The sequence below is a fragment of the Stylophora pistillata genome, chromosome 5, assembly GCF_964205215.1.
Source record: "Stylophora pistillata chromosome 5, jaStyPist1.2, whole genome shotgun sequence".
NCBI lineage: Eukaryota > Metazoa > Cnidaria > Anthozoa > Scleractinia > Pocilloporidae > Stylophora > Stylophora pistillata.
In genome coordinates, this window is record NC_142523.1 from 37647570 (window position 1) to 37655308 (window position 7739).

Consider the following 7739-nt stretch of genomic DNA (forward strand, 5'->3'; position numbering starts at 1 on the left):
GGGTTGCGTGCACATTGAAGTGGGAGAATTTGAAGGGGTCCAGCATTGTCTGGATCGTGCACTGGCAATATATATCTCTAAGTATGGCCAGGGTCATGTTAGCGAAGTAAAGTTTAGGAGGAACTTATCTCGGCTACAAAAGAAAGGAAGAGAGTCGAGGATCATGAAGCTGTTTTGACAAAGAAAAGATTCACGTTTTGATAGTCTAGTACATGTAACTGTTCTGATATATAGTCGATGAAGACCTTTAATTTAATTTTAGACGTTGCTGTCTCATTGTTCGTGACAATTTTGTATCGTTTAAAAATGTTTATTATACTTGGTTTAACTTGAGCTTTTTATATCCTGATATGCAAACTCTCGTTATCGGACGTAGGTTTTCTTTTTAATCTCTGTCTCACTTTTATAGATTCCCTTGTTTTTTTGTAATGCTTCATATGTAATGCAACTTAAACCGACACAGGCTGCTCTTGTAACAAGGGCAGTATAAATGACAAGGTTTCCAAATGAATAGTCCGGGACTCAGATTCCATTGTAATTCTTAGTTTGGTTAGAATTGGTTAGTTTGGTTATAGTCGATTACGAGAATTCTTGTAATATAATCTTAATTTGAAATTTCGATGAAATGGAGACTTTCAACGCTTTATCTATTATATTGTTTGACGTCGCGCTTCAGTTACGTACAGAGCGTATGAGGAACTGAGGATTTAGGAACTTAAAACAACGTCGGCATTATTTCTCAACCGCCTCCCGTTAGCTCAATGGATAGAGCGCTGGACTGTTGTGCGGGAGGTCGAGGGTTCGAGCCCCGGCTGGACCAACACTCAGGGTCTTAAAATAATTGAGAAGAATATGCTACCTTTCTATAACATCGAGAAATGGTTAGATACTCTAGTCTTCTCGAATAGGGACGAGTAAATGGAGGTTCCGTCTCCTGCAGGGTCAGCGGCAGGAGACGTTAATTTTCCACGCACGAGATTACTGTGTGATGGATGTCCTCCCCTGGGGTGGGATGGGTGGGTAACAGGACCCCCGTTGATACCAGTGTTTACTACACCGAAGGGGCTATCTGTATAAATATAGATGCCTATTTCTAACTTCGCTTATCTCGGGATGATTGAATTCAGTAAGTAGTTTATTTCCATTCGGTGCATTTAAGTTCGCCAATGTTAAGAATAATGACTGACCATGTATACATAAGTCTTTGTGAGAGCTTAAATATCTCATATATTTGTCAGCGGTATAAAACTAGAAGATATTACGTTTCATTTAAATACACGAATATGTTTTCGCACCGAATAGATGCCTGTGTGGTTGCTATCCTTCGATTTTGCTTTTTAAGCGTGCAGTGACCCCTTTCCTTCCTGTCCATCCTCTCTCAAAGTATTTAACCATGATTTCGTTGGTCGCCTGTTTAAGGTGGCTCGTACCGGTTTTCATCTTTTTGATAGTTTGTAACTTTGAAAGAATACAACAGAAAGACTGACCAAGGCCAGTTGAACACTTTTACAGGGTTGAATTACATAATCATTGGTTCTCCAAAAATAAGTGTCGTTTCGTCACTAGCAGTTTCCATGGCAACGCTTTCATAGGCTTATTCAGACGCATTTTTTAGCTTGTGGCTTAAATAATTCGAAAACTAACCCGGTGACCCCCTGATTTTTTTCAGTGATTGCTTTTGGCACTTGAAAAGGAAAATGCACAAAGATTTTAAAAAATTCTACAGAGCGGAATTTCAGAAAATCTACAAAAAGGACATCAGACATTTTCTTGCATTTTCTTGCATTTTCAGACATCGCAAATTTTCTTGCGTACAATTTTCTATTTTTTTCTCTGATGATTCCTTTGAACGTTATTATCATATTGGAACAATAAAAAGAAGGGGTCACCGGACTTGTTTTCATGCAATAGCTTTCGTGAGGTTAGCAATTTCCACGCGCGTTTTTGCGCATTTAAAAATCTGGATTCTATAAGATCGACATTTGCTCATGATCTGTTTTAGCTACCGGTGACAATTGCGTGTGCTCGCGCGAGCACCTACGATCTGATGTTTACAGACGTTTACTGCTAAGAAAATCATTAAACAGCCGTCAAAGACAGCCTCCCGAGCTCATCTTAAAAAGTCCCACACATGACTTCTGGCTATATCATATTACTTTCCTTGAAGTTTCAAAGTCCTCTTCCGCTTCAGGTAGATTATCCTTCACTTGAGTTCTACTTTTTTCACAGTCGCAAGATTTCATATCGGTTGAATATTTCTTTTAAATGTGAAGTGAAGCAACCTTTACTTCTCCGAAAATCGTCTTCGTTATCTTAGTTTCTGTCTCCTGCATTCACAGTGGCCGCTCAACACATCAAATACAAGCTCTTAGGTAAACTTCTCACATAAGTAGAAAAATAAGTGCATGCCTTATTCTCTGGCATTCTCTCTACCCACCCCTCCCCCTAACCCTCAGTCGAAATTGTTTGAATACGGCCTTGGTTTCGAGCTATCGTGAGGTTGCCGTGCGTGTCCTTCCTCCTGGTTTGATGGCTATGAGAATGTAATAGCACAACTCTGTGTTTTCTGAAGACTTCAATTATATTTTTTTATCTTTTTATTTTCAATGTGGAATATTTGCGAAAATAGGAAACACGTTCAGCATTAGAAATTGTTTTTCGACACCGAAGAATTCAAATGAGTATTTCATTTCGATGTGATACTCGCGTGAAAATGAAAAATAAAAAAAGAAAACATGAAAAACGCACAAAGAATGAGACAATTTTGTTCTGAATTCGTAACTCTATATAACACTTCAAGTGTATTTCTGATTATAACGTACTGCACCGTCAAAGAAATGGATTTTACATGTTTGCATAGACAGTTGCACTGTTGAATCGCGGTCATTTCTGTCCGGTAACATTACCGCTGATACCTGCAAGAAGTCTCGGCCTTTTTTTACTGTCTTTTATAGACCTCTCTTATTAGAAAATATCAATAAAGGCTTTATAACAAGATTAAGGTTACACTATGATATACCCGTGAATATCATCGGTACAGAACACTAACTTCTTACTGACGGAGCGTGAGGGTCGTACAGGGTAATTTTGGTCTGAGGTCGTGGCAGTACAAGCCCAATGAGGAAGTGATTTTTAGTAGTTTACTGTATGGCATACTAACCAAAATTTGCCGGCTTTCGAGAATAAAAATGCCTGGCTGAGTGAAATAACCGATGATTTAAAAACAAGAACTTGCCGTAACAAACTGAGGCCAGGAATGAATATATCATACATTGAAAAACGAGAACTTAAAACTGTTATCAAACGAGTCACATGAAAATTAAGAGCTAGAAACAAAACGGAAAAGACATAAATGTACCTTAGTATTTAAATGCCTAAATAATCTAGTACCTGAATATTTGAGTGACTATTTCACTAGAAATTGTAATGTACATAGCTATAATACTTGCAGGAGAACAGATTTGCATCTGCCCAAACCGAAACTAAGCCTTGCAAAACGAACTTTAAGGTATTCGGGCTCAGCTCTTTTTAACCTTTTACCTCGTTGTATTCAAAACGCCGAGTCACTTTCTTCCTTCAAAGTTTTAATTAATACCTACAAATTTTAAAATTTTATTGACACTATATTCTTGTAAATTGTTGCATGTTTGCTTATACCTTTACTTATAAATACTTTTTGTATTTTTAAATTTTATCCTATATTTTCAGCTATCAAGATGTCTTGTATTCTTAACTATTGTAATTTTGTTTTTACTCCAGGGCCCCTCTGGATATCAGCCTCGTTGCTGAATGGGCCACCCTGGCTAAATAAAGTCCACTTACTTACTTACTTACTTACTAAGGGTTAGAATTTACATCAAGAGTAACGCACTCACGTGAGAGGTCACGCACATTTCAATCTTACACTTTCAGCCATTTTCCAAAACAAGTTACTGTAACAACATTTGCATATGTAAGGCGGCCACGATTGATGTAATGTTTACGGACGGACTCACGGGCACCATAAGAAGTCTACGTTGCCGTAGGCACCGTAGACTCGAAAAAATGACAAGCCAAGCCCTCGTGAGTGACAGCTTTGAAATTCTTGACTGTAATCATCAATTCTTGAAAGTTTTGAACATACTTCACTTGAAAGGCTGATAATGGTATTTAGGCGCTTCCATTCTTAATATAAATAATATTACAACGTTGCTGTGGTTCTGGTAAAAGGAAGTGGGGCAAGATAAAAATGGAATGGTCCGAGTAGTCTAGCTGACTTGCGGCCGGTTCTGCTCTTGGAAGTGAGTTTCCTATGAGGAGTGCGGGTGATAAATGAAGGATGGGGAAACTAAATTGAGGGTAACCGTTTGCGTCTTCTAGTTCTGAAAAGGACCGTTTCTACCTCGCACCTGTTGTTTACTCCCGATTAGTCCAGGGTCGACCTAAAAGATATTTCTACTGACGGATATAGGCAAGTTTTTAGTTTGTTGGTCATCCAAGAACATAGTAAGGTCTTTTTTGTAGTCCATATGTCTAATAAAACTGGATGACCAAATGAGCATGTATTTCTCCCATTTCCCATTTTTTTTTTTTGCCCTCGATGACATGACTACACCTTGAGGTAACTCTATTTGCGCTGCGCGCATCTAATCGCGTAAGTGTCCTAAGAAAATTTCTCGCTCTCTCTACGCGCTGCTCCCAGCTCCAGTCACACATCAAGTTTTTTGTTTTATTTTATTGAACCGCCATTACTTCATGTACATGGGGGACTGCGATTATCTAATTTGTAATGGTATGAGAAATTTGGTTCGAAATATAGATATGCATAGGGACGTGGTGAAATGTTGATCTTTTCTGATGCCCGCGTATGTAGGAGGGTTTGTTGAGAAATGTCTATGCGGTAAGTAATTATCCTTAGAGACAGTAAAAGGAAAATATCGCCAAATTTGCCACGAGAAAGAGGTCTTACGCCATGTGTTGGGGCGATGTTAGAAGATATGATTTATTTTTATCAGAATAACATTAGGAGTTGAGTGACCTTCAGATTCTCTTGAAACCCTAATAGCGACTGAAAATCTGATTTCTTTTATGCTTTAGCATTTTAGCCCTCTATGAAACGTCCAAATCTAGTTGTGAAACGCACTGTTAAGCACCAATTGTGCGAAAAAAAAGTCGCGCGCACTTAAAGTTACACATTTGTATACCGCATGGCGATTTTTTGATTCATGAACAAACGAGGGATTAGCGTGGTTGACTACTTCCTTACCAAATCAACATACCATACAGACAGCCTAATAAATCTACATTGATTGCTCATACCACCTCAATTAACAAGCTTCTTTTTCGCATGTGCAGAGGAGGAAATGTCCTTTTCTTATCAAATACAGGTTCTTTTGATGTTGACCTTTAAAATGAAATAAAGTCTTATTAAACAGCCAAGATAAAACCCGTTTATAAATCATCCTGACGGTTTTGGGTAGCAGCTAGGAGGGCAAGTTTGGGCAGGGCAGTGTTACTTCTCAATAAGTTGGAGGGTACAAGGGTAATTTTGGGCAGGGCATTGTTACGTCATTATTAAAGTTTTTCTAGTCACGTTCTGCTTTCCGGTACATTTTTACTGGAAAATAGTTTTACTAAAATTCAAGCCATTTGAGAAATTTGTCCATTCCTGACTTGGGAAAAAGTCTATCAATGCAAGATCGTGCCAACACACACTATTCTGCCAGATTTTTGCCGTCAAACCACGTTACCTCGCTTTCTCATTCGTTAGGGTAATGGGGGAATCAATTTTCATTTCATCGAATTGAGCCCTTTCCCAGTGTAGGCAAATCGTTTTGTTTTCTTGCACTAACAAAGCTCTCGAAAGTTTCGAAAGATGAAAATCCTAGCTTCATCCTTTAAACAGACGCCGCTGCAAGTCACATGACTGAGTAACTATAGCTAACAAGTTAACTATAGCTAATAAGTAAGGCACTTATTAATCCTTCAAACAGAAGCCGCTGCGACAATGAGCTCAGGGGGCGAGCTTTGTGCGTTCAGTTGTAAAAGGTTGATTTTAACTCGTAGAGTCACTCTTTTTTTGACCTCGAGCCGGACAGATCAAACCTGTGCCTAAACCTTGCGACAGATCTGGCAAAGAATCTATCAAGATCCTTGTACTACGCCAACAATAGAATATTTTATCAAGCCAGAACTGTGAGTATTCGTTAAAGGATTGTTTGCGTTAGGTCGGATATTTGGGAAAGCCAAGTCCACAAAGTAGCTTGCACTTTAAAGGGGCTGTTAACTAATCGGGAGTAAACAACAGGTGCGAGGTAGAAACAGTCCTTTTCAGAATTAGAAGACGCAAACGCCACCCGCAATTTAGTTTTCCGATCTCTCGCGCGACTGTTTTGTTTAGAACTTTAAAAGCCGCGATTTTTAGGAGTCTGTTTTTCTCTCGATATGGGGTGTGGGTGGCGAGAGCTTACGACGGAAGGAGTTGGCAACGAGAGGGCATCTAGTAAAACAAGGACTGGATGGGATTAGTAAAACATGGATTAGTAAAACACGGATTAGTAAAACATGGATTAGTAAAACATGGATTAGTAAAACATGGATTAGTATAACATGGATTAGTAAAACATGGATTAGTATAACATGGATTAGTAAAACATGGATTAGTAAAACATGGATTAGAAAAACACGGCTTAGTAAAACATGGTTGGTAAAATGATCTTACTTTTTTACTCTTACTTTTCAACCAAATTATTTCGCACGAAATAGACAGTTTCATAAAAATACTGATGTTGCCTTTGCCCACCCGAAAGCGGTTTCAATCGAAAACAGCATTCCTTTGCCATTGTTTTACTTGCGTGGAAAGAGACAGTTGTGAAATAAACTGTGCCGACAAAAAACCATACACGACTAAAACGTGACAAGAATAACCGTTTCCTTCTTTGATTTCCTTCGGAAAGTTGACCTTGACCGCAAGGTAAACTGATATTTTCCCAATCTGCATGAAACACTGAGACAGCTTTCTGACCTCTAATAAATGTAAGATTCAGAGCAGCAAAAGTAAGGTTTATCAAATTTTAGAATACTCCGTGCACTGCATAATCTTAGCGAAGGAAATCAAAGAAGGAAATGGTTACTCTGGGCCGTCTAGGATCACGTTTTAGTCGTGTACGGTTTTTTGTCAGCACTGTTTATTTCACAACTTTTAACCGTTTAAATATTTTCATTATATTTGGTATAACTTGAGCTTTTTCTATCCTGATACGCAAACTCTCGTGGTCGGTGTAAGTTTTTTTTTTTAATCTCTGTCTCAATTTGAGAGATTCCCTTGCCTGCGATTCTACAGATACGAAACCGTGAGAATGTGTACGCAGGATAAAATGGTATAGAAATCGCCATTCGGTGCCGCTTCTTCTAAATTATGAGTATTGATTGATTGACTTGTATACATATCACTCTCTTCTTATAAGAAATGTGTAATTATATTGTAAAAGGTGACCTGGTGGTTTTGTAATGCTTCATATGTAATATAACTTAAACCGACACAGGCTGCTCTTGTGTTAACAGCTACTTTATTTATCTTTCCGCTGCCTGGGGTAACTGTTTCCACCATCCACTCCTACGACTGCTTGGTCTTCAAAAGCGTGCTGGGCGTATACTCCTTGATGGTGACCTCTCTCAGACTTCTATCTCCTTAATTTTAAAACTAAACAGGATCCCCGTTTTTGATCGTATTAAATACAAGAAACTTTTACCGTTCTTTT